The following is a 26,649-nucleotide window of genomic DNA, read 5'->3' on the forward strand; positions in this document are numbered from 1 at the left end:
TAGTATCTCTCTGTCTGGTCAGTCTCCACCAGGGGAGGCCAGCACAGGACAGTAGTATCTCTCTGTCTGGTCAGTCTCCACCAGGGGAGGCCAGCACAGGACTGTAGTATCTCTCTGTCAGGTCAGTCTCCACCAGGGGAGGACAGGACGGTAGTATCTCTCTGTCTGGTCAGTCTCCACCAGGGGAGGACATGATGGTAGTATCTCTCTGTCTGGTCAGTCTCCACCAGGAGAGGACAGGACAGGACGGTAGTATCGCTCTGTCTGGTCAGTCTCCACCAGGGGAGGACAGGACAGGATGGTAGTATCTCTCTGTCTGGTCAGTCTCCACCAGGACAGGACAGGACAGGACGGTAGTATCTCTCTGTCTGGTCAGTCTCCACCAGGGGAGGACAGGACAGGACGGTAGTATCTCTCTGTCTGGTCAGTCTCCACCAGGGGAGGACAGGACGGTAGTATCTCTCTGTCTGGTCAGTCTCCACCAGGAGAGGACAGGACGGTAGTATCTGTCTGTCTGGTCAGTCTCCACCAGGGGAGGCAAGGACAGGACGGTAGTATCTCTCTGTCTGGTCAGTCTCCACCAGGGGAGGCCAGGACAGGACGGTAGTATCTCTCTGTCTGGTCAGTCTCCACCAGGGGAGGCCAGGACAGGACGGTAGTATCTCTCTGTCTGGTCAGTCTCCACCAGGGGAGGCCAGGACAGGACGGTAGCATCTCTCTGTCTGGTCAGTCTCCACCAGGGGAGGACAGGACAGTAGTATCTCTCTGTCTGGTCAGTCTCCACCAGGGGAGGACAGGACAGTAGTATCTCTCTGTCTGGTCAGTCTCCACCAGGGGAGGCCAGGACAGGACAGTAGTATCTCTCTGTCTGGTCAGTCTCCACCAGGGGAGGACAGGACAGTAGTATCTCTCTGTCTGGTCAGTCTCCACCAGGGGAGTCCAGGACAGGAAACTCTAGTCTGGGAAATATGTACGCCTCTTAACAAGTCTCCTCAGACTCTAAAACCACCTTCAAACGGGACGCCTGCAACAGGTCTCTATGCCAGTGTTAGCCTGGGACATCAATGAATTGGGTTCCTTTCACATTAATTGGTCTGTCTCTAATGCCTTGATTACGCCCTGGTAACCTGTGGGAGCTGCTTTGTTTTAGAGTCCGAATGGAGGCTCAGTGACAGCACACACACACACACACACACACACACACACACACACACACACAAACACTTGTACACACCAAAACCCCATTCCAGGGGGATCTTTAGCCTGTAGTTGTATCTGCCACTCAAGGTCCTATTCTTCAACCCCCCTCACCTCCTCTTCCCACTTTCCTTAGATGCTCTTGGGTGTCAGGGGGATGGCCGAGCCCCTTGAGGACATCCCCCTCCTCTTCCTCTCTTCCTCTCTCTCGATCTATCTCTCTCTGAGTACCCTTGCATCCTTTCATTCCTCTCTTTTAGATGCCCACTCCCTCTCTTCTGAGTGTTCTGAGGGGAAGGCTGCTGTCACACACAAACACACACACAAACACACACACACACACACACACACACAGACATACACACACACAAACACAAAAACACACACAAACACACACACACACAAAAACACACAAACATTCACACACAAACACACACACACACACACACACACACAAACACACACACCACCTCTGATCAGGATTACTACTGGATTTCAGCAGAACAATGCAATGTGTTCCGAGGATAGGGAGAGGCTAAATCAATAATATTGAATATCACAAAGGCTATATTCAAAGTGCTTTGAGAACATTTCCTGTTTTATTGTCAGATGTTAAAATGTCTTTAAATTTGCAGACCAACTTTGAACTGTGGTATTCAAATGGCCTAATTCAGATGCCTCTTGCAGAACTGTGTCAGCTGAGAGATTGAATGAACAATGGCTAGTTAATCACACCAGTATTTATGTAGACTTACCTATAATGAGATTATGATGGGAATATTTTTCCTCAGGTCACTTTTATTCGATCTTGTGATCTTGGTCCCCTCAGCTTTCCACTCATACACGGGTGGCAGGCTATGATGTTTGTGGCATCCCTCTCAGCGACAGACACACACACACACACACACACACACACACACACACACACACACACACACACACACACACACACACACACACACACACACACACACACACACACAGTCCTGTGGTAGGTAGCTAGCTGACATGCTCTGCTCTGTGGTTTGAGGTTAACCACAGACCACTAACACCTGAAAACAGCAGCCAATATCACCTTTCTACCAGGGCAGTCAGAGCCTCTGTTGATGTTGGAGAGCGAGGGAGAGGAAGGAGAGATTAGGCTGCTGTTAGGCTAATCACTTGAAACATCCAATAACACACTTTGTGAATGGATAAACAGGTTGTTTTATACGGTCCAATCAGCATTACAAATTGGACATGCATGCAGAGTAGTGAAATTACAAGGCATGACACGTGAGAATGGAACAATGAATTGGCATGTGTAAATGTAACTATAGATTTACATACGCACTCAATAAACAGTCTATAAACACATAATGAGCTAGTTTGAGTTTGAGAATGGTCATTATAGTAGAACGAGCAAGGGGAGGGGGGCATCATTTTACAACAAAGTTATTGATCAAACCCAATGCTGCTTCAATACACTAGACAACAACAACAATGTTCCTGCTGGCAAAGCACACAACAATAATTACATTCGTTGTGATATAACTAGAAAAAAACATCTTGCTTCCTATTTTAATTGCTTTGTGGTCTCACAACACGATTTCCCATTACGGACGTCTTGATGCATGACCCCGTCTTTGTGCCAGGAAATGTGGAGATGAAATGAGAACAACACACTGTGATCATTGTCTACAATGTCTCAGCCGCTGTGGAACAACAGCTCATCTTCCGCTGCTGGATTTCAAAAGGCCAGACTGCTCTCTCTCTTCCTTTCTTAATTGATCACTTTCTTTTTCTCTCTCTCCCTCTCGCTCACTCTCTCTCCCGCTCTTCCTCTCTCTAGCTCTCTCCCCCTCTGAAGAGAGAGCCTGTTGTGTAACTGTAATTGTAACATAACATTGTAAAATAAATAACTTCTAAAGACCTTCCTAATTATTTTAAATTATTTTAAATTATTTTATTTAACCTTTATTTAACTAGGCAAGTCAATTACGAACAAATTCATATTTACAATAACAGCCTACTAAGAGACAAAAGGCTTCCTGTGGGGACGGGGGCTGTGATTTCCAAAAAATGTTTTAGGACACATAAAGAGACAACACAGCATGGCAGCAACACATGACAACACAGCATGGTAGCAACACCACATGACAACAACACGGTAGCAACACAACATGGCAGCAGCACAAACATGGCACAAACATGGTTAGGCACAGACAACAGCACAAAGGGAAAATAGGTAGAGACAACAATACATCACGCGAAGCAGCCACAAGTGTCAGTAAGAGTGTCCATGATTGAGACTTTGAATGTAAAACTGTCCAGTTTGAGTGTGAACTCAGAATGTGACTGGCAGAACGTGTGTTGTTGTCACGATCGTCGACTGATGAAGACCAAGGCGCAGCGTGATAAGCGTACATTCTTTATTTAGTACACACATGAACCAAAACAACAAACCAAACGATACGTGAAGTCCTAGGTTATACACAAAACCTTACGGAACAAGATCCCACCAAATTAACATGCCAAAAGGCTGCCTAAGTATGGTCCCCAATCAGAGACAACGAGCTACAGCTGTCTCTGATTGGGAACCACCCTGGCCAACATAGATATAAACGATCTAGACGAAACACATAGAAAACTAAACAATGAAAATCCACACCCTGGCTCAACATTTAAGAGTCCCCAGTGCCAGGGTGTGACAGTACTCCCCAAAGGCGCGGACTGCGACCGTGCCACACCAACACAACGGGGTAGGGGCCGTGTGGGCATTCCGCCTCGGAGGCGGATCCGGCTCCGGGCGTGACCACCACTCTCTCTCTACCCCCCCGTAGCGCCCCTGGTCTGGTCCGAGCTGGACTGGACACCGGTGGAGCGGATTGCTCTGGCTCCGGTGTGGAGCAGCTGACCGGTGCTGGACCAGGCACCGGTGGAACAGGCACGGACCGTGCCGGACTGACGACGCGCACCACTGGCTTGGTGCGGGGAGCAGGAACGGGCCGGACCGGGCTGGCGAAGCGCACCACTGTCTTGGTGCGAGGGACAGGAACAGGCCGGACCGGGCTGACGACGCGCACCACAGGCTTGGTGCGAGGGACAGGAACAGGCCGGACCGGGCTGGCGACGCGCACCACAGGCTTGGTGCGGGGAGCAGGAACAGGCCGGACCGGGCTGGCGACGCGCACCACAGGCTTGGTGCGGGGAGCAGGAACAGGCCGGACCGGGCTGACGACGCGCACCACAGGCTTGGTGCGAGGGACAGGAACAGGCTGGACCGGGCTGGCGACGCGCACCACAGGCTTGGTGCGGGGAGCAGGAACAGGCCGGACCGGGCTGGCGACGCGCACCACAGGCTTGGTGCGGGGAGCAGGAACAGGCCGGACCGGGCTGGCGACGCGCACCACAGTCTTGGTGCGAGGGACAGGAACAGGCCGGACCGAGCTGGCGGCGCGCACCACAGGCTTGGTGCGGGGAGCAGGAACAGCCCGGACCGGGCTGGCAACGCGCACCACAGGCTTGGTGCGGGGAGCAGGAACAGGCCGGACCGGGCTGGCGACGCGCACCACTGGTTTGGTGCGAGGGACAGGAACAGGCCGGACCGGGCTGTGGAGACGGACTGGAGGTCTGGAGCGGAGAGCTGACACAACCCGTCCTGGCTGAATGCCTATTTCCACACAATCTGTGTGAGGCATCAGCACAGGAAGTACAGGGCTGTGCACTCGTACTGGCACTACAGCACGTGGCACTGGCGCAGGATATCCGGGACCGAGGAGGGGTACTGGAGGCCACGAGCGTTGAGCCGGCACACTCCGTCCTGGCTGCATGCCCACCTTAGCACGACACGTGCGTGGTGCTAGCACAGGACGTACAGGACTGTGCCGGAACACTCGCGGCACAGTACGTGGCTCCGCATAACACGGAACCTGCCCAGTCTCACGCTGCCTAGCCTGAGTACGGGGAGTTGGCTCTGCTCTACCTCCAGGCTCCGCCAACCACCCTTCCAGCCCCCCAAACCTGGTGGCCTCCTCTCCTAGTCCGCCGATTCGTCCTGTAGCTGCCTCCAGCAGCCCCGTCGTCCACGCCGTGTGCCCCCCCCAAAAAATGACTTGGGGTTGCCTCTCGCGTGTCCGTCGTCGGCACGGTTGGTGCCGTTTCTCCTCTCCCGCCTGGGCATTTACTTTTGCCCATGGCCCTCTGCCCGTGAATATGTCCTCCCAAGACCACCATTCGCCCACCTGGGACATCGCCAACTTCTCCTCCTGGGCACGCTGCTTGGTCCTCTCTTGCTGGGATCTTCTGTCACGATCGTCGACTGATGAAGACCAAGGCGCAGCGTGATAAGCGTACATTCTTTATTTAGTACACACATGAACCAAAACAACAAACCAAACGATACGTGAAGTCCTAGGTTATACACAAAACCTTACGGAACAAGATACCACCAAACTAATAAGCCAAAAGGCTGCCTAAGTATGGTCCCCAATCAGAGACAACGAGCTACAGCTGTCTCTGATTGGGAACCACCCTGGCCAACATAGATATAAACGATCTAGAACGAAACACATAGAAAACTAAACAATGAAAATCCACACCCTGGCTCAACATTTAAGAGTCCCCAGAGCCAGGGCGTGACAGTTGTACTGTATGTGGAGGATGAGGGTTGCAGTAGGTATCTCAGATAGGGGGGAGTGAGGCATACGAAGGTTTTATAAATACGCATCAACCAGTGGGTCTTGCGTCAGGTATACAGAGATGGCCAGTTTACAGAGGAGTATAGAATGCAGTGATGTGTCCTATAAGGAGCATTGGTGGAAAATCTGATAGCCGAATGGTAAAGAACATCTAGCCACTCGAGAGCACCCTTACCTGCCGATCTATAAACTACATCTCTGTAATCTAGCATGGCTAGGATGGTCATCTGAATCAGGGTTAGTTTGGCAGCTGGGGTAAAAGAGGAGTGATTACGATAGAGGAAGCCAAGTATAGATGTAACCTTAGCCTGCAGCTTGGATATGTGCTAAGAGAAGGACAGTGTACTGTCTAGCCATACTCCCAAGTACTTGCATGAGGTGACTACCTCAAGCTCTAAACCCTCAGAGGTAGTAATCGCATCGGTGGAACCACATTACCTTTCTTTTGGAAGTGTTCAGAACAAGGTTAAGGACAGAGAGAGCTTGTTGGACACTAAGAAATATTTGTTGTAGAGCGTTTAACACAAAATCCGGGGAGGGGCCAGCTGAGTATAAGACTGTATCATCTGCATATAAATGGATGAGAGAGCTTCCTACTGCCTGAGCTATGTTGTTGATGTAAATTGAGAAGATTGGAGACCTAGGATCGAGCCTTGGGGTACTCCCTTGGTGACAGGCAGTGGCTGAGACACCAACACTCCTTAGCCAACACACATGAATGGAATGGTCTACCGTATCAAAAGCTTTGGTCAAGTCAATAAAAATAGCAGTACAACATTGCTTAGAGTCAAGGGCAGTGGTAACATAATTTAGGACCTTTAATGTTGCAGTGACACATCCATAACACATTATTATACATTTTTATTTTATTCTATTTCTTACACCATTTTCTCCCCAAATTAGTGATAACCAATTGGTCGTTACGATCTTTTCTCATCGCTGCAACTCCCCAACGGGCTCGGGAGAGGTGAAGGTCGAGACATGCGTCCTCCGAAACATGACCCGCCAAGCCGCGCTGCTTCTTAAAACACTGCTCGCTTATCCCGGAAGCCAGTCGCACCAATGTGTTGGAGGAAACACTGTTCGACTGATGACTGAAGTCAGCTTGCAGGTGCCCAGCCCACCACAAGGAGTTGCTAGAGCGTGATGAGCCAAGGAAAGCCCCCCGGCTAAACCCTCCCCTAACCCAGATGACGCTGGGCCAATTGTGCACCGCCCCATGGGGCTCCCAGTCACAGCCAGCTGCGATGCAGTGCACACATCCATAACTTGAGTGGAAACCAGATTGCATACCAGAGTGAATACTATAGACATCAAGAAAGACAGTCAGTTGATTGTTGACAAGTTTTTCCAGCAGTTTTGATAAACAGGACAAGATAGAAATTGGTCTATAACAGTTAGGATCAGCTTGATCTCCCCTTTAAATAAAGGATGCACCATGGCTGCCCTCCAGGCACTGGGAACCTCCCCAGAGAGGAGACAGGTTAAAAAGGTGAGAGATAGCTCTGCAATGATAAGGGCTGCAACCTTAAAGAGGAAAGGATCTAAACCATCTGACCCAGGGCCCTATGAAGGGAATAGGGTGCCATTTAGGACACAGCCTAACTCTCCCAAAATACAATCATGTATCTTTTTCCCTTTCTCAAGCCATTGTAAAGGTTATAAACTGAGTACTTTATGCGTTTAAGGTTTTCTGACGGCAACATAACCACAGAGAGAGCCAAGCTAATAAGGCCTGTCTGTCAGTCGGTCCTGCTGAGGTTAACACAGGGAGACACAAAAGAACCACACGGCTCAGTGTGAGAGAGAGAGAGAGAGAGAGAGAGAGAGAGAGAGAGAGAGAGAGAGAGAGAGAGAGAGAGAGAGAGAGAGAGAGAGAGAGAGAGAGAGAGAGAGAGAGAGAGAGAGAGAGAGAGAATACAAGGCTTTGAGTCCTCAGCTAGCCAGTCCCAAACCTCAGAGTAATTAATTTGGTGAGAACGCCAACTTCCAACTTCCTTTACAGAAACAGAGGACTGGGTGTATTTCTGAATGTAGGCCTACATAAGTGATCAATGGCTTCACATCACACTTTTCACGATTTGAAAGAAGGGGCTTATCTGGAAGTATTTTATATAGAGAGGACATGTTTGATTTGAGGGGAGGGACTTTTCTGAGGGTACTTTACACAGAGGGGAATGGTCTCCAAAATTCTATTGGCTGACATGGTTCCTTCCACATCAATGCCTAATTATATGACTTTGGTGGGGAAAATACAGTGCAGATAATCTTACAGTATTTAAAGTCATTCGACATGATATTTATGATCAAATATAGATTAAATCATTACATTCATTATATGGGGTGCCTTGAAGAAGAATGTAGCTTTAGATTCCCCGTGACTTAATATCAACTTTAGACCTGAACAAAGCATGCTGCTGTAACACACAAAAAAATCAAAAAACTTGTGAATTAATGGCAGACTGAAATCTCCGCTTGAGAGAAAATATTCCTAAGGAAAAAGGAATAACTTTGTAAAATGTAATATTATGTTTACATATTCACCAAATTATGTTAAAATGTTCAACAAACTACTTTCATATGAATTTTGAATTAAAATGTTGAGTCACTGCTGTTTATCAGCCCACTAGACAAGCTAAGTTAGCTTGTCGGACGTGATGGCTAGCTAGCAGGCAATCTCGTCCTGGTTATCAGCTGTTTAGGGATGAACAACTAAACAAACTAATCGTAAAATCAGCAGCGTCAATTGTGAAGAACCGGACAGTTTTTTATTCTCTGAATTGGTGAACTTGCTAGCCAGCTAATGACAAATTTAGCAAGGGACAGATGGCAACTGATGCGTTCATTTCACTCCATGTCATTGGCTTGGCAGTACAAAACAGTTGTGCCCGATTAAAAATGTAGGAAATGCTGCTAGCTATGTTCTGTTCAATCTAGGCTTGCTAGCCAGCCAAGTTACTTGTGCATTTTTACATGATCAGTGTGGCACTGCACAGTGGACAGCGGCACTCAGTTCAGCACTGTGGAAGGCTGCATTACCTTCAGCACCAGGCCAGCTGAAGACAGCGCCACAGCTCTGCTCACCCAACACACCTGTGCAGGATTCCTAATCAGCACACCTCCAAGGCATTCCCTAATCAACTGACTGGCACAAGAGTGCAGGCTGGACATCACTGAAGTGGAGCAGTTAGGAAGACAGCCAGAGCGTGCCTACTCTCCCACTTACACTGAGTTTCGTGCTACTTCCACAGACTCCTCAGAAGGAGAGTTACGGACTCTGCCAGTGAGACCACACCGCGGGCGGCGCAAGAGACTACAGGTGGCAGTCATCTTTAACCACCCTCTTGCCTGAACAGCTTGTGGAATAGAGAGCCAGAGAAACTAAAAGCTAAAGTAAAAGCATCTGAAACTTGGAACTCTTTTGTTGTGTGTTTACACATTGCCTCTTGTGTAGTCGGGCACACCCCACTCTTACCGACAATCAGTCAATACATGCATGCAGTGTCTGTTTACCTAACGTTTGTTAACTTTCTTTTTGTCACTTTCCCCTCTTGTGTTTCACCATTGCATATAAAGAAAATGTTTTGAATAATGAAATTATCAATTAAAAGTAAATCTGTGACCACTTAAGGCTATGAATGTGCAAAACTGTTTAGAAAACATTGCACATTAACAAAGGTAGTTGTGGTTCTCACCAACTTAAACCAGCACTGAAATTTGAGCAGTGAGGTTAATTTCTCCCCACTCGGCCTTATGTTTCTGCTCTGTTCTCCTCAGGTTGAAGCACATCCCACCCCATCACCCAGACAGATGTAAAGAACTTGGGAACCTCCCGTCCACCAGGAAAGTCACCCTATCCCAGGAGTTTAGTCAGGAGTTTATTCGGCCGTGTGCAACATCACTGTAGAAGTAAATCCACACGTTAGTCTCTATCATGCAGAATTGTGAGCTCATTGTAACATTTGAAGCTCATTCTAAAATAAAGACGTGGGTGATTTCTGCCCCAGGGTACTGCACTGTGTACACGTTTTTATTCCTTCCCAGCACAAACACCATGTTCAACTATTCATGTTCTACAATTTAGATCACAATTAGTTGAATGAGGTGTTAGTGAAGGGCTGGAACAAAAACCTGTAAACTCCTGTCCTATGTATAAAAGAACATGTGGCTGTCATGACAGAATTTGCCCTCATGTACTGAACAAGCATATGAATGTTAATCTCCCTGATGTCCCTCACTTTGGGAAGCTAAAATGTTTATTCTATTCTAGTAAGCCATTTACTTTGTTCGTATTCTTATATTTTAATATTTCTTATTGTTGTTGCATTGTCAAGAAGGAACCTTTACGTATCCTGTACATATGTTGGACCATGTGTATCCTGTACATATGACAAATACAACTTGACTTCTTTTGTTATGATGGACTGTGTCACAGGAAAACCAATAGAGTTCATATTTATTCAAAATGACAAGTGTTGATGTTTCCCCACTGTTCTGGTTTTGAGGCTTGGGTATCTGGGGGCTGCAGTTCATCTGTCTATTCCCCTGCAAGGAGAAAGAAAGGCATTTATAATATTACAATGGTGTATTCATTTAATTAAATATATATTCCTGTTTGACTTGCATCCATATAATTAAATTGGACATGCTCTCCTTTATAATATCCCAATATTTGTTTTGTATCCCATACATTTAGCTTACATTAGGATGAAGTACCCTAGGCCTTCTAATCTAGTTAGATTGTATCATATCGCCTATCAACATTAGTTATCAATGCATAAGATGAATATAAAACCAAGCTATCTTGCACATCAGTGTCATTTAATAATAGGCATTTGGTGTTATAGTTGTATGAATTTTTCACAACGCAAGCCTGCTAATTGGAAATAAAACACCAGCAGTCCTAATGCAATGCAATATTAGCTTCACAGTGAAACACCACTACTCTGCCTCTTTATCATTCTTAAACAGTAAGCAATTATTTTTTTTTTGCTTCAGCCTCTGTACAATGCATGAAAGCTTACCTGCAATTTGCGAGAGGAGGACCCCACATACAATTATTCTGGTCGGTGTAGCTTAACTCACTAACTAACAGGTACTGAGAAAATCGATTCTGTTACTTGTTTACTTGTTATTCATGTTAAATATTTCCATTCTGGGATAGTTGTTCACTGAATTGCTAGCACTAGTTGCTCACGCTGCTACATTGGCTACAATGTAAACAGACGTAGCTAGCTAGCATAAAAGCTAGCTTTGTTGATGCCAGCTGCGTGATGATGCGGTTTCCTGTTTAGGTTAGAGGTCACGCAGAAGCACATTTAAAACGTAACAGATTTTAAGCGCTCTGCGTTCTCCCATACTAGACAGTATACTCTCTCAGGTGTTCTTGGAAGATCACCTTTGAAAGAACGGGAGAACACAGAACGAAAGTGCACATTTTGGAACACTGCCACTGGCTTGTTTCTGAAGTCTGTCAGAAGTATTAGACATCTCTGTGCAACCATGGAGAAGATAAGAGAGGATATGAGGAGGAGGGTGGCACCTCAGATCCTCCCATCTCTGCATCTTTCACCACTGCCCACCTCACCTTTAAAGTCTCCTTGAAACTTCCCAAAAAAATGCTAACCTCCCCTGTTATTGGGGGTATGATATTTGTGCGTCTGTAACTTTCTCACTCATCATTATTCACGATTCATTCAGGACTATCCGTAATCATGGTAGCGTCCACATTAATGTAGAAGTGTTTAGTCACTGTCCCAATACTTTTGGAGCTCACTTGGATGTGAGATATAGGATGTACATACAGGCTCTCTCAAGTCATCTATCTTCAAGGTAGACTCAGCGAAATGATGTTGCCACGAGCAGCACCGCTTCCTAATACATATTTGAAATGGAAATAGAAGTGATAGAAATAGCGTTGGGGGGTTTCTCAAGTAGTACTAATCAAACCTATTGTTCTTCAAGTGTGAAAAGGATGTGACGGAACAGCGACCGGTTTGGTTTGATTGTGTTCTAAGAAGAAAAATCCCAATTTATTTTTGGTATTGATGTTTTTTGCTCTATCTTTGATAGGAAGTGATTTATAATAATGATGCTTATTTAACTCAAAATGAAAGTTATTTGTTCTCTCTCTCTCTCAGACCAACTAGAGGATGGAGAGAGAGAGAGAGAGAGAGAGAGAGAGAGAGAGAGAGAGAGAGAGAGAGAGAGAGAGAGAGAGAGAGAGAGAGAGTGAGAGAAAGAGAAAGAGAGAGAGAGAAAAAGGAGCTCCAGAACACAGACCCTCTGGCTCCTCTCTAAGATGAGGTGTACTGTGTGTATACCGCTACATGAGAGGCCAGCTCTATAATTCCTGAATGATTAAGCAAAAACACAGGATTATGGGAGTAATTGACATCTGGCTGGGCCGAGGGTTTGGTGCTTCGTTGCTCCATTTCCCACAATTCTCAGGGATCTGGAGGAACCCGAGAGACCCAGTGAGAGACAGAGAGAGAAAGAGAGAGCGAGAGAGAGAGAGCAGTCTAGATTTTGGTTTAAGTTCAGACAAAGCCTCTGAAGTCATGTGACCAGACCTGTTGGAGCATCATGCCTGTGAATGTTCAATGCTGTTAGATGATCTTGAGGATTGTAGTCAGAGTTCATGTCAAATATTCTGAGCCAATCACACGCCTCCTTCCAAAGATCAAGTCGTAATTGCACATTATCGACATCTAACCACATTGGTGGCAAATAATTGTTTATAAATGGACAAGACAGCACTAAAGAATCGTTACCATTCCATTGTATTCTAACAAGACTGTAGAGAATTGAAATAAATTAATGTTCACATGGCAGGAATGTCTATACTGAGAGTAAAGGTGATTATATGGTTTCCTTATAGAGCACACAGATTACAATAATTATCCAAAACACCAGTCCTGCTCTGCTCTTTCTCACTCTCAGGATTTCCAATCATCTTTCTCTCAGACTCACTCAGCCCTACCGGCCTCAGACTGAACCATCATTTGACTTACTATGACTGTGATATGTGGTTGTCCCACCTAGCTATCTTAAGATGAACGAACTAACAGTAAGTCGCTCTGTGACTAAAATGTAAAATGTACTTTCAACTGAAAGAGAAAAAAATACTGTTTGACAGATTCACTAACACACAAAGTAACCTGTATACAGGCATTTACTTCCAATTACGACAAGTTTTAAAACCGTTCAGGTCCTGTGTTTAATCACACACACATACCAATAAACATATATACACAGACATAAACCATTACATTATTAATCACTACATTCAAATCCACTTCCAGCAGTTATCCTCACTGTCAGCTTAAGACACCAGCTCTAAACATCGCAATCAGTCCAATATGGAATAACTCTCACAAGAGTCCTACAGAGAGAATGTCCAAGCTGATGTATATGTTTTCATAGCCTTTCCCATCCTGCAGTAATGGCACATCAGAACTGCTGAGGACAGGACAGCTAATCATTAGCCAGTTAGCCACTGCTCTCTTCTGGCTGCTGATCCAGGGCCAGGGAGGATGGTAAAGATCCGGAGGACAAGAGGACCAGGGGAGCTGCCAACTTAATGACCCAGAGAGAGGAGCTGATTTACGGGCTCCGTGGCCCCATCGTGGCCCATAGACAAAAGCCCTCCCTCTATTCTCATTTACTGCTGGAGAGAGACGTAGTTCATAAAGAAGAAAACAATGTTAGAGGAGTGATGAAATGTTCCTCTGAGAAAACCAAGACGCTCTGCATCACCTCCTGATCGTAATCCTCCAGGCCCATACAAAATTTAAAAAAGGCAGTTCTGTGTGATCTGTTTTTTTTTGTATCTTCATCAGAATCTCGTAAGTGATTGCATATTGTGTATGCAATGCAAGGCTCAAGATCAGTCAAAGCAGACAATAAATAATTGATAGATAAAGACATTTGATGCTGCAAGTCTTCGGCAATGTCTGAAATTCTGAATACTGAATGAATGAGAGGGGCCAAACACTGTACCCCATGAGGACTACAAGCACTTCATCATGGATAGAAAGTAGATGGATCTGAACCTGTCCAATCACTTTGACTGACCTGTAAACCCAGGTGATTGGTCACATACATCCAAACCTACACTGTTCAAAGACATCATCCACATAAAATCCTCACCTCTATCATAACTCACATGGCTAGATGAAGCTGTGGAAGCCACTGGGGTGGCTAGATGAAGCTATGGAAGCCACTGGGGTGGCTAGATGAAGCTGTGGAAGCCACTGGGGTGGCTAGATGAAGCTGTGGAAGCCACTGGGGTGGCTAGATGAAGCTATGGAAGCCACTGGGGTGGCTAGATGAAGCTGTGGAAGGCACTGGGGTGGCTAGATGAAGCTGTGGAAGGCACTGGGGTGGCTAGATGAAGCTGTGGAAGGCACTGGGGTGGCTAGATGCAGCTATGGAAGCCACTGGGGTGGCTAGATGAAGCTGTGGAAGCCACTGGGGTGGCTAGATGAAGCTGTGGAAGCCACTGGTGTGGCTAGATGAAGCTATGGAAGCCACTGGGGTGGCTAGATGAAGCTGTGGAAGCCACTGGGGTGGCTAGATGAAGCTATGGAAGCCACTGGGGTGGCTAGATGAAGCTGTGGAAGGCACTGGGGTGGCTAGATGAAGCTATGGAAGCCACTGGGGTGGCTAGATGAAGCTATGGAAACCACTGGGGTGGCTAGATGAAGCTGTGGAAAACACTGGGGTGGCTAGATGAAGCTATGGAAGCCACTGGGGTGGCTAGATGAAGCTGTGGAAGGCACTGGGGTGGCTAGATGAAGCTGTGGAAGGCACTGGGGTGGCTAGATGAAGCTGTGGAAGTCACTGGGGTGGCTAGATGCAGCGAACCTTTCATGGTTGTGTAAGTAAAGAACCAAAGCTCATCATTGGTAAGACTCCCTGCGATCCTCCGTCTCGTGTGAATGGCTCCTCTGTGTGACCGGCAAAGGTTCTGCCAGAGGCCCCTCTCTTTGTCCCCTGAATGGACAGCGCTAGGCCACGTTTTTAAGGCACACTAATATACCATAGCTGACCGACAAAGGCGATGTGGTAATTTGCTAGGGATAATGACGCTCTCTTTAAATCGCCTGGGGGTCAATAACAGACATAGTCTTTAAGGCCAGGGGCGCCTCCAAATTGGCATCCTATTTCCTTTATAGTGCACATAGGGCTCTGGTCAAAAGTAGTGCACTATACATTTACATTTTAGTCATTTATCAGACGCTCTTATCCAGAGCGACTTACAGTTAGTGAGTGCATACATTTTCATTTTCATACAGGCCCCCCGTGGGAAACGAACCCACAACCCTGGCGTTGCAAGCGCCATGCTCTACCAACTGAGCTACAGGGTGCCATTTGGGACATAGCCCTGGACTACAGTTGAGATGAGCCCTTAAACTGGGTCTTCTTTCCCTCCATCCTCCCTATATCCTCCCTCCATTCACAGTTGAAAAGCTGCTTGTTTTCTTCCAGCTCGTTGTCATCCTGAACTAAATATCAGCAAACAACAGCGGGAAGAGGAGGGAAAACACGTTAACACGGCCCGTGCTCCTCAGGCTTCAGATAGTCCACATAGATCTGGGAGAAAGGAGGACAAAGGAGGACAATGCAAACAACAAACAGAAAGGAGCTTCTTCACAAGCTTTTACACAAGGCCCAAATGGGATGGGGCATTTCTGGTCCACTGACAGGGTTTGGGGAAACATTTGGGGCACAAATCTAATCAAGCTGGGCAAATCAGAGCAACAGAGGAGAAGGGAATTATAAAATGCAATAGAAGCGAGTGCCAGCCAAAAAGGCTTTCAATAGGGTAGACTTTCTACAGAGTTGGCCCATGCGCCTCATCATGACAACTGGGTGAGGTAGTTGGAAAGTTGGCGTCTGAAGCTTTAGGTGTTCAATGAGCTCAAATCTTTACTTCCTGGGCAAGCATTCTTTCTACACTCAAAGGAAGCAACCTCTCTGGCACCTGAAAAAAACCCATTCCTCAATCCTCACCTTACATAAATAACTATCTCAATAAAAAGCTTTTAGAAGATAAATAACAGATAGCTGCATACAGTACACTTATCTATTACATAAATCTATTACATAAACTTCCGCATTCTTGGAGAGGAGCAGAGAGAAGATATCACAGGCTGTTTTTTTTTTAACACATCACCTCTGAGCTTTGATTCTTTGATTAGCCCACATAGAGCCAATTAGACGAAGTTCCTGGTGGACTCCCGCCTGCTGTCACGGGTGTTGAAATGGTGTGGTGTGGAATCAGGCGCAGAAGCAGATGTACAGTCCAACAAGACTTTACTTGAGCAAAAATAATCCAAAAGGCGGCCTGAGGCCAAACAGACGCACACAGGCGTCACACACGAGCGCACAAACACAGAGCGCAAAACTCTCCTCAACCGAGGAGGAAGCTAATAGAACTGGCGTACCGAAAACACAGGTTACGCACAAACACCTGACACGAAACAATTACACACAACACTATACTAACAACAGGGAAACTAAATAGGGTGCTTAATGAGACATAACGCAAGACAGGTGTGGCTAACAGACAAAACTAATCAAACAGGAAACATAGAACATACAACGGTGGCAGCTAGAATTCCGGAGACGACGAACGCCGAAACCTGCCCGAACAAGGGAGAGAGGCAGCCTCGCCCGAAACCGTGACACCTGCCGCCAAACACTCTTTGTGGGGTGGAGGAGAGAAGAGAGTGAGAGAGAGGAAAGAGACAGAGGAGAGAGGAGCTGTAGGCGAGAGAACTTCACCATTAACAGGATTGAATAACAGGTTTCACCCCTCCTCTCTCCATCTCTCCATCATCACCACGCTCCTCTTTTCAAAACACTCCTTTTCTGAGTTAGAATAAAGGGATTTTAGATAAAAGGCTCCCTGCCTCAGGCAATTTACTACAGGGGCTGTAGAGAAGAGGGGGAGGGTAAAAATAGAGTGAGAGAGAAGGAATGATAGATGGCTTTGAGCTTCCTACGTTTGGTCTCCACTGGGTCCAATGATCTCAGAGGTATGGGACAAGGGGACGTAGGGGACGTGTGGGACGGAGTCGGAAACTAAACGCTGTCCAATCTAATATACACACGTACCAAACAAAACCAATACCAAGATCAATCACAACCCAAAAACTTCTACAAAAGCGTAACAAAAAGTGTAGGCTGGAGAGTTTGAGAGGACTTTGTCTAATGAGCCATATACTATAGAAAATACATGATCAGTTTGAGGAGTGAGGGCATAAAACAGACATAAAGGACATTCCCTGCTTTCTACCAGAATAATAAAATAGGAAGATATGCCTGTAAGCCAAAGATACATTTCCATTTTAACCCAAAAATGGACAATCAAGTTTTGAGGAAACTAAGAATAGTACTCACCAGCTAGTCATCACTGGCACATGGTCCTGTGGCTACAGGGATTGGCTGAGAGGGCTGTTCTATCCTTTAGATACCTATTTCAGAGAGAGAGAGAGAGAGAGAGAGAGAGAGAGAGAGAGAGAGAGAGAGAGAGAGAGAGAGAGAGAGAGAGAGAGAGAGAGAGAGAGAGAGAGAGAGAGAGAGAGAGAGAGAGAAGAGAGGAGAGAGAGAGAAATAGAAGGGGGAGGGGTGAGTCTTTCAATTCACACTAGTCGTTCACCTCCTTCCCATAAGTGGTGTGCAGTGCCACAAAGAACCACTCACACTCTTGTAAACAAACCGCCAACTTTTTAATGGAGGGGAGAGGGCGTTTCTTATGTTCATGGGCTGTGGGGGGTGGGTGGGGGGGTCTGGGAAAAGATGGATCTGCACATACCGTTTTTGAGAAAGTTCCCGTAGCTAGAGTGTGGAGCCATGACGATAAATTGCAGATTGATGCCTGCTTCTCTGCTAGTTCTGAGGACTTAGTTATAATATCCTTATTAGGGAGCAAACACAAAAACAGGTGGACCAATGCAAATAGGGATGTCTGGAGGATTTGCTATGGACACAGATCCTGAATTTGGATGTAGGCAGCACAACTACAGACAGACAGTGGCAGGAATGTTATGGCTGCACAAGGCAAGCACCCACATCCTAGCGTCAACGTGGCCTACTGCTCTCTCTCTTCCACCAAATCAAGAGGGCAGAGAATTCTCACAAATACAAAGATGAACAGGGGTTAGGGCTTTAACATTGGTTGTGTCTAACCTATTCTCTTCAGCCACTGTCAAATGTTGTATCTTCCTTTCTTTTTCTCTCTCTTTCCCTCTCACTCTCTCAATTATTCATGCACACACAGACACACAGAGAGACAGACTGAGACAAACTCTTAGACAAACATGCACATCATGTCTAGAAACAAATATTTGTGAGATTGACTAGAATGCTAATGGAAACTGTTAAGAGAAGTGTGCTGATTCACCTCATTCTTATCGCCACCTCCCACCTCTGAAACAACGGCTCACAGCGGGACAGGACTAGAGGGGATATGTTCTCCACCATCAGACTACCCCACTGAATCCAGATCACAAACACATCCAACCATTCATGCAGAACCAGAGTGATGGAGAGGATTGGTTGTGGTGGGATACCACTTAAAATCCCAATTAAAATCACAGCATGCTAAATAAGTGGTGTAAATCACAGCACCAGAGGCTCCACTTTGGTCTTAATTGGAGAAATGTCCATGTTCTGTCCCCTGTTGGGAGCCTGGTGCCACTGTACCCTGCACGATTACAATGCTCACACACTGTAACACGGTCCAGCAGGAATGCAATAGACTCAATGTGGGGCAATAGGAAATCAAGGCAATGTGAATGAAATGCTTATTTAGTGGTTAGAAATTAACACGATAATGAATGATCTTACACATTGTATGTTGGGTTTTCCTTTATTAAACTCACCGTGGAGGGTCTTTAAAACAGTCTGGGACTCATAGACAAACATAACTCATGGTCTTAATGGAGAATAAATTCTACTCCCATACAGCCATTCGGACTGCCCTCAGACTTTACTTCTTTACTTGGACAGGGAGCCGGTGCATGAAGATTATATAAAGGTTAATGGATATGAAAGTCTGAGGAAAGTACCGACATATGTCAGACCAATTAGTTTGACCTGTTCACTGCTCAGTCAGTCTGACTGACTCAGGGCATTATCAATCCACACACATTCCATTTGGCCTCCTCAGATCTCCTAAGGGCACCATCCAACAGCACCACGGCCCCATCGGTACACACACAGCCTCCCAAACTGATGAAGGAGGAGAGGAGCGGCAGTCAGTGAAGGACTTAATTAAGATTAGAGGAGGACAGAGACAGAGCTGCAGTTAGCCTGCCTGTGACGTGCCAGCTGGGCACAGGGTTTAAAAGTTTTAGAGTTCTCCCTGAGTCCTCCCTGAATACCTGCCTGGAGGTCACAGTCTTCTGTAGAGAAACTGGAGAGCGAGAGGGAGGTAGGGTGGGAGGGAAAGAGGGAAGGTGGAAGAGAGAAAGAAAAAGAGAGGAAGAGAGAGAGAGAGCAGAGAGAGGGAGAAAGACAGAGAGAGGGAGAAAGTGCAAAGCTAAATTCAGGGAGCTGGGATGGAGAGATAGAGTGTGCCAAATAAAGAGTGAAAGAGTGAAAGAGAGGGATAGTAATTAGAGAGTAGATAATAAGACTGGTCCAGAAGGCTGAGAGCTGGGAGATCAGGATGATGTGATGAGCTGAGATGAGATGACCGCATCAGAGGGCCACGCTCAATAAAACCATTAACACACAGAGAGACGCTGCTTTAAAAAGGTCAGCCTGACAGAGGTAGACAGCCTCTGCGTCCCAAATGACACCATATTCCCTACATAGTGAATTTGAATTGGGACGCAGCCAGCGTCTTAGCTTCCACAACCTAAAACCATGGTATCACTCTGACAGGGGAAGTTATACATTACCCTATTCTTCTATTCTCCCTCCCAGTGGTCTGTCCCTGTAAAACGGAGTCCTATATCTCAGACAGTCGCCTGTCTGTGTTGGCAGAGGAACATAGTTTCCAGCCCAGTTTCAGATGTCTCTAGCCCTTCATCAAAGCTCTTGACAGCAGTGTGCTCTAGCTAACCACCACTGAAACCAACGGTCACACCTTGACAGAACTATGGAACTGAGGGCTCTCTATCTCTCTCTTTTTCCCTCTCTCCCGCTCCCTTTCTCTCGCTCTGTCTCCTCTCTTGAGCTCACAGGCAGTAAAAGATAGGAGCTCAATTATAAACTTGTGTAAACTTGTGTAACCACAGTCACTAGTGAATGAGTGAGTGAGAGAGCGTCGACAACAAGTCTGAGCTTGTGGATACAGAGAGAGCCGTGTTCAGACTGGCTAAGTAAAACCCCCCTAGTGCCTTGTGTGTTTCTGTTTCTCCACTTGAGTGTGTGTTATTGGGCTGGAGACTGGAGCACTTACACACACATACACACACATACACACACAAACACAGGAGACTGAAGTGGCACTCTGTAGTAATTAAATAGCGGAACCATTAGAGCACCCTGAGGTATTAGCATCAGCCATGGCAGCCTCAGTCTGCAGCTACACGCATGCACACACACATACACACACACACACACACGCACACACACACACACACACACACATGCACAAACACACATACATACACACAGGCAGCTCTAAAAACCAACCAGCCAATACACAACTGTTTCCAGATAAACAAAATCAAATTCATTTCAATGTTTCCTATCTGCATCATCACAGATGCCTGGATTATACAGCAGGATTAAAACTGTACTTTTTTTAAAGTTGAGAGAAAAGCACTACTACTACTGTGTTTCCTGTGAAAGGCCAATCTTTGCATGAGGTAACGAAGGTAAGAGTCTCTCAGACAGACAGCGTCTCTCAGACAGACAGCGTCTCTCAGACAGACAGCGTCTCTCAGACAGACAGCGTCTCTCAGACAAACAGCTACTGATTACAGGAGTGTGCTAGCTGAGTAAACATTACAACAGCACTGCTGAGAGAGGGGCTGGTTTGATTACAGTTTGTTTTGGGCCTTGAGGGGCAGGTGGACTGTTTGATTATTATGTGGTGACTGTAGTGACTGGTTTACCTTAGGTAAAACTATTATCAGGCTCACTGATCCACATGTTATTTCAGCCTTGTATCGTCTGCAGGCTTGGTTATCTGCTGTTGGAAGAAGCCCAATGGAGAGTTGATACAGCGATGGACTTGGAGTCAGGGTAACCTTGACACAGATCAAATCCCCCACACTGACACAAATCACCTATGTTATGTAGTAATTAAATCTCCATTATGATTTTTACATCTCTCTCTATCCCTTTAACCATCTCCTCTCTGCCCCACATAGCTGAAAACCACTAACAAGAAAGGCTTCCAATACCAACATTTATTTTTCCATTCCCTCAGGCTTCCCACAGACCTGAATTTTTATATTTTTTTATTTAACTAGGCAAGTCAGTTAAGAACATATTCTTATTTACAATGACGGCCTACACCGGCCAAACCCGGACGACGCTGGGCCAATTGTGCGCCGACCTATGGGACTCCCAATCACGGCCGGTTGTGATACAGCCTGGAATCGAACCAGGGGGTCTGTAGTGACGCCTCAAGCACTGAGATGCAGTGCCTTAGACCACTGCGCCACTCGGGAGCAATCAGGCACACAACTCTGATATAGAAACATGTTTGATATGCTGCAGACCCAATCATCAGAATGTTTCATGTTTGCCAATCTTTCTCCCAGCTAGGCATGCAAGGAACTGAGGCGAGGCCCAGAATAAAACAGTGCCTCTGGGATAAGAAGATTCACGACACGTTGCGGAGGTGGGACATTGATCCAGGAGAGACTACCTGGAGGGGAGAACCAGGCACCACACCGCTCAGCCTTGTTTTGTTCTCCCTACCTTCCTTCCACTGCTGGCCTGGAAACAGCCGTAGCTGGAGTGGAGGGGGAGCGTCAGTAATTATGACCCCGACTGAGGGCGTAATAAGGCCCCTGCGCCTGGGAGAGAGAGTGGGTGGAAAGGAGAAGAGGACGCAGTGCGGCACACGGTACCTCACTATAGGGGGATTCAGTACAGATGAAACACATCTCATAGGGGAAGCCGAGTCTGCAGAGAACTTGCAATGAACATGCAGAGCTAGGGCTGTGACGGTCATGGAATTTTGGATGATGGTTATTGGTCAGCCAATTGACTGCAGTCACCGTTATAATAATTTGAATAGCAAATGTGCATCTTTTTTTATATATAAACTCAGAAAAAAAAGAAACATCCTCTCACTGTCAACTGCGTTTATTTTCAGAAAACTTAACATGTGTAAATATTTCTATGAACATAACAAGATTCAACAACTGAGACATAAACTGAACAAGTTCCACAGACATGTGACTAACAGAAATTGAATAATGTGTCCCTGAACAAAGGGGGGGACAAAATCAAAAGTAACAGTCAGTATCTGGTGTGGCCACCAGCTGCATTAAGTACTGCAGTGCATCTCCTCCTTCTCCTCCATCTTCTCATGGACTGCACCAGATTTGCCCATTCTTGATGTGAGATGTTACCCCACTCTTCCACCAAGGCACCTGCAAGTTCCCGGACATTTCTGGGGGGAATGGACCTAGCCCTCACCCTCCGATCCAACAGGTCCCAGACGTGCTCAATGGGATTGAGATCCGGGTTCTTCGCTGGCCATGGCAGAACACTGACATTCCTGTCTTGCAGGAAATCACGCACAGAATGAGCAGTATGGCTGGTGGCATTGTCATGCTGGAGGGTCATGTCATAATGAGCCTGCAGGAAGGGTACCACATGAGGGAGGAGGATGTCTTCCCTGTAACGCACAGCGTTGAGATTGCCTGCAATGACAACAAGCTTAGTCCGATGATGCTGTGACACACCGCCCCAGACCATGACGGACCCTCCACCTCCAAATCGATCCCACTCCAGAGTACAGGCCTCGGTGTAACGCTCATTCCTTCGACGATAAACGCAAATCCGACCATCACCCCTGGTGAGACAAAACCGCGACTTGTCAGTGAAGAGCACTTTTTGCCAGTCCTGTCTGGTCCAGCGACGGTGGGTTTGTGCCGGTGATGTCTGGTGAGGACCTGCCTTACAACAGGCCTACAAGCCCTCAGTCCAGCCTCTCTCAGCCTATTGTGGACAGTCTAAGCACTGATGGAGGGATTGTGCGTTCCTGGTGTAACTCGGGCAGTTGTTGTTGCCATCCTGTACCTGTCCCGCAGATGTGATGTTCGGATGTACCGATCCTGTGCAGGTGTTGTTACACGTGGTCTGCCACTGCGAGGACGATCAGCTGTCCGTCCTGTCTCCCTGTAGCGCTGTCTTAGGCGTCTCACAGTACGGACATTGCAATTTATTGCCCTGGCCACATCTGCCGTCCTCATGCCTCCTTGCAGCATGCCAAAGGCACGTTCACGTAGATGAGCAGGGACTCTGTGCATCTTTCTTTTGGTGTTTTTCAGAGTCAGTAGAAAGGCCTCTTTAGTGTCCTAAGTTTTCATAACTGTGACCTTAATTGCCTACCGTCTGTAAGCTGTTAGTGTCTTAACGACCGTTCCACAGGTGCATGTTCATTAATTGTTTATGGTTCATTGAACAAGCATGGGAAACAATGTTTCAACCCTTTTCAATGAATATCTGTGAAGTTATTTGGATTTTTATGAATTATCTTTGAAAGACAGGGTCCTGAAAAAGGGACGTTTTTGCTGAGTTTATATATACTGTACGCACATTTTCACCTCTCATCCGCTCCTGACTGCATGAGATGTGCTGTTGCATGGAGGGGGGCATTGCCTAGGCAACCAAATACTTTTTTGCTACAACCCTTTGCATGTTTCAGCTAGGAGCAACAAAGTTTCATCACGTTGTACATAGTCCATGTTACCGCTGAAATGGACTCCACTGTACTAATGCCTGGCCGTCCCGTCTCCAGGCAGCTGTTTTTTTGAAAAATTCAACCGTTACGATGGTTATTTTATTTTCATGACGGCTTTCATCCATAATTGTCAGTTACACAATTATACGGTAATTGTGCCAGCCCTATGCAGAGCAGACCTAAGACTACGTTTTCCCTCCATGCCCAGCTGTGCTAACTGACAGAACAAGAGGAAAGCCTGTCACTCAGTTGACTTCAGATCTGCTACATAGGCCTAAGACAAAGTTCTCTCCATGCCCTGACCCAACACCCACCATAGCATCCATTTTGGATCACAGGCCAGAGGCCCTTACAGCTTCACATGGCTCTGGCCTTGCCACAGTTTGATCTGATCTGTTTGACGTGACCTCTCACCATCAATGTGTTAGGAGCTAAATCCAAGCCAAGCCACACACTGACCCCTAAGCTATCTGATGTATGATGTGCTTAGGGCCCTCCCATATTCATAAAGCATCTCAGAGAAGGAGTGTTAATCTAGGATCAGTGCTGCCTTTTAGATCATAATGAATGTGATTATATTGATCAGCAGTCCTATGAATACGGTCTTAGGCCTCCCTATCGCAGTAGTAGTCCCTCTGCCACTCAGTCATGCCGCTCAGTTGTCTTAGAGACTCACCTGATTTTGTAGCTGACAGCCAGAAAAGGAGGGAAAGTGGGAAGAAGTGAGGCGAAGTAATATTTACATTGTAATCATTTAGCAGATGCTCTTATCCAGAGCGACTTACAGTTAGTGAGTGCATAAATGTTTCATACTGGCCCCCGTGGGAAACGAACCCATAACCCTGGCGTTGCAAGTGCCATGCTCTACCAACTGAGCTACAGGGGACTATATAATATAAAAGGCTTCAAGGTGGCTTCAGGTGGACTCGGACTGGACTCAGACGCGAAGGACTGTCTGACTCTGTTTAATAAAAACAAAGCACTTTGGGTAAACTCCACTGGGAGATAGCGAGGGAGGACTTCTGTGGTTCAAACAGAGCAAACAGAAAAAGACCAGCAAGAGACAGACAGACAGAGACAGAGCGAAACAGAGAAGAAATCAGACTGAGGGCGTGGGACTCAATTCCTTTCCTTTTCTTTTCATTTCACAAGCTAGAATTCAACACCATTCATCATCAGCTTGAGGACCATCAAACCATTCAATGCTTTGTGCCATTGCCTTCTCCAGTTAACTGCATGGAACATGAAAACACAGACATTTCAGAAGAACTTCACTTATCTCTGAATGAGTGAAGGAAAAAGAAGAGGAATGATTGAATAATTTGATGTTTACTGCCAGAGACTCATCAGTCATACATGTCGTTTGCTTAACAACTCTTGAAATTAAAGCACTTAGCAATTAACATTGAATACCCGAGCCAAGAGACAGGTTCAAATTATATGTGACATACTAAAGGAGGCCATTCATCTGTGTTCAAAGAGAGCGTATCCTAAGGGGCAAATAAATAGACGAAGAGCCTGAAAGGTATGTGTGTGTGTGTGTGTGTGTGTGTGTGTGTGTGTGTGTGTGTGTGTGTGTGTGTGTGTGTGTGTGTGTGTGTGTGTGTGCATGTGTGTGTGTGCGTGTGCGTGTGTGTGTGTGTGTGTGTGTGTGTGTGTGTGTGTGTGTGTGTGTGTGTGTGCGTGTGTGTGTGTGTGTGCGTGTGCGTGTGCGTGTGTGTGTGTGTGTGTGTGTGTGTGCATGTGCACACGCGCGCGTGGCAATCGTGTGTGTCCGCACGTGTGTCTCAGTACATGGGAGTGTCTCTGTTTATTTTATTTTTTATTTTTTTTAATTTTTTTAACATTATTTAGCAGACGCTCTTATCCAGAGCGACTTACAGTTAGTGCATACGTTATTCTTTTTTTTTTTCATACTGGCCCCCCGTGTGTCCAATTGTCTCTGGCTTTAAAAGATTGATAATGGCTGCAGTATAAAAGCTCAAACAATATGTCATTCTTGGAGCTAACTTTATTAGCTTCTCTCCTGATAACAACAGTTATGACTTGACTTATCCCCTGTGGAGCATAAAACCGACAACACAGAGGGGAATGTAATATAATATTAACACAGAGATTTCATCAGCAAAGACACACACACACACACACTCTCTCTCTCTCTCTACGACTCAATCACGTCCTCCCATTGTCTGTCTGATTAAAGATCACAGATTATCAAACACAGACCAGATGAAACCACCACCTGTCACCTCACAGCTCTCCAATCTGTCCCGAATGGCCCCCTATCCCTATATACGGCACTGCTTTTGACCAGGGCCCATATGGTTCATTATATAGTGCACTATATAGGGAATTGGGGGCCATTTGGGACACACCCCTCCTCAAAGCTGCACTTATTGCAATTAATGAAGAACCCCATTTAAGTTACTTTATAAAAAATAGGTACTACTCCTCTAAAACAGATCCTCTGTCTATGCTGCCTGTCTGGAGTACTGCCTGAGCCTAATAAACCATGTGAAACACTGAAATAATAAATTGTAATTGAAGCCACTGAATAAAGTGCCAATCCAATAAGTAATTACCGTCAGAGAAAGACAAGGACTCAAAGCCAAGGGAGGACGTGCTCAGTGCTCCACTGTCTTTCCCCAATAGACACGACTGCAATTAATGCCATAGTCTAAATCCCTTAGCTTAGAGGGAAAACAGTCAGGTTGTGTCCCAAATGATACACTATTCCTTATGTAGTGCACTACTAACTATATAGGGGATAGAGTTCCAAATGGGAAATACCCTTTTGAGACAAACCCTCAGTCTAAATGGAACACAGTTAAAGTAAGACCATGTGGATCAGGAGGATGTAACAAATCACCATGGGCCATCAAT

The 26,649-nt window shown here is 46.2% G+C and overlaps 1 protein-coding gene across 5 annotated transcripts in view; it reads right to left on the reverse strand.

The window, feature by feature from the left end:
* Positions 1-26,649, reverse strand: part of sema5ba (sema domain, seven thrombospondin repeats (type 1 and type 1-like), transmembrane domain (TM) and short cytoplasmic domain, (semaphorin) 5Ba) — a 189,524-nt gene that overhangs the window by 145,111 nt on the left and 17,764 nt on the right. For all 5 annotated transcript variants that reach the window (XM_045206609.1, XM_045206608.1, XM_045206607.1 and 2 more), the window contains exon 2: positions 17,286-17,359. The gene's annotated coding sequence lies outside the window, so the exon portion shown is untranslated. The remainder of the gene's footprint in view (positions 1-17,285; positions 17,360-26,649) is intronic.

Source organism: Coregonus clupeaformis, chromosome 23, assembly GCF_020615455.1.
Source record: "Coregonus clupeaformis isolate EN_2021a chromosome 23, ASM2061545v1, whole genome shotgun sequence".
Lineage (NCBI taxonomy): Eukaryota > Metazoa > Chordata > Actinopteri > Salmoniformes > Salmonidae > Coregonus > Coregonus clupeaformis.